At 36.1% G+C, this 2,022-nt stretch overlaps 1 pseudogene; it reads right to left on the minus strand.

Annotated features, from left to right (window-relative positions):
* Window positions 1-305: 305 nt before the first annotated feature.
* On the minus strand, window positions 306-924 carry LOC140514701 (protein MEMO1-like; annotated as a pseudogene).
* Window positions 925-2,022: the final 1,098 nt, after the last annotated feature.

Below are 2,022 nucleotides of genomic sequence, written 5' to 3' on the forward strand. Positions count from 1 at the left end.
ATAGTAAATGCTTTACAGATTGTATTTGAAGGACCATCTGCCACCATGACTTAACATCCATCATCACTTTTTTAAATCATAAAATATTTCAATGCCAGTCTTCCTTCCTTCCATTGTCCTAAACAAGAAAGCATTTTATGAGTTGAAATTAAGGAAGGACTACACCTACTTGAAGAGAACGAATTTCTATTAATTTTGTGGTTTCAGTATCCCCAAAGACCAGGAATTGTATCTTTGTAAGGGCTGGGCTGGGACCCTAGTGAGAGAATGAGTATGTACAGTAGTATCCCTGAGTATTCAAAGTTTCAGTGGATTGTAAATGCTCCAGCTGTGTATAACTCACTGAACTGTTTGCCAGTTTCTACAGTGGCTTGACTAGGCATAATTCAAAAATGAAATCCTCTGCAGCTTTATGAAAGCATTTAGTAACACCCCAATGGGATGTCGTCCACTCATTGTGTTATGGTATTTCTCCACATAATTGCTAAAAGATGTGGGTCGTTGTTTCATCATATTCATGCCCAATTTTTCTGGATGGTCAATGGATCTATAAATCTCTCCTTGGGGTTCATCATAGTAACTGTAACGGAACTTTTGATCCCAAGGGCAGAAATCAGAAGAAACTACAAAGAGATTACTGGGATCTGCTAGATATTTACTAAAGAGTTTTCTGAATTCCTGTTCTTTTGACTCACTCAGAGCCCAAATTGATACAGGAATAATGGTAAAATCATCCTTATGGCTTTCCATGGCTTTAGCAATATAAGGCAAATGCATATTAATATTGTGTTCGTCTTTATCTGTCTGTGGAGACATGCGCTCAAACATGCCTGTCTTCCATAGCTCTTCATACATCTTTTGATCAATACAAAGATCATACAGAGGTGTTATATATACATATATAATACACACACATACAAACATATATGCACACACAAATACATATGCACACATACACATGTGTACATACACATATACACACATACATGTGTGTGTATACAGATGTATAAACATTCATACATATACATGCACACATATGTGTGTGTGTATATCTTGTCTAGACTTATTATGTGTGTGTATCAGACCTGGCACTGTACCCACTGCATCACTTAACTGCCCCCAACCAAGACAAGCTTATTCCTAAAATAGAGATTGCAGGAAATGGAAGTCTCTTATTGTCCTTACGAAAGTCCCTGAACAATCCGAAATTGTTCTGACTGCTGGAGAGTATTTCGAGAGGCAGGTAGATAGATGATTGAATGGTGTGGCAGGAAGCACTTTATCTTTGGTGCCCAAAGAAGGGAAGGGAGCTAACATTTACTTAGCACCTTCTACATGACAGGTTCTGTGCTAAGTGCTTTACAAATATTATTTTGTTGGATCCTCACAACAATCCTGGTGTGGTGGGTGCTAATATTATTCTCATTTTACAGTTTACAATTTTTTGCTAAGATTGAAGGAGATTCAAATTCCAGAGTCTGGTCTAGAATCAAAGACTTAATTAATGAATGGCCTAGTTATTTTCAAATACCTAATAAAGATATATGAAATAAAAGCATTTGTGAAAGGATCAAATATTTTTCTTGAAAATGCATGTAGCATACCAAAAATTCATAGTATCACTTTTTTTGTAGTAGCAAAGAACTAGAAACAAAGTTTTTGAGGAAAGGCCAAACAAGTTATAATATAATAGAATATTGTTGCACCATAAGAAACTGTAAGAGTAAAGAATTAAGAGAAACATAGAAAAGCCTTCTGATCTGATGCAGAGAAAGAAAAATAAGACATGCAATGACGACAACAAAAGAAGTGGAAATAAGAAATGGAATGATGTGTAATTATGACTACTCTCGACCCCAGAGAAGAAAAAAGGAAGTACATCTCCTCCTTTCATCTGAGAAGAGGGAGATAATGAGTGTGGGAAGGTGAATGTCAGATGTAATTGACGTATTGGTTTTGTTTAACTTTTTGTTACTTTGTTACCAAATAATGCTCTTTAGGTGAAGGGGGTGCAGATGGATT

Source organism: Notamacropus eugenii, chromosome 7 (assembly GCF_028372415.1).
Source record: "Notamacropus eugenii isolate mMacEug1 chromosome 7, mMacEug1.pri_v2, whole genome shotgun sequence".
Taxonomy (NCBI): Eukaryota; Metazoa; Chordata; class Mammalia; order Diprotodontia; family Macropodidae; genus Notamacropus; species Notamacropus eugenii.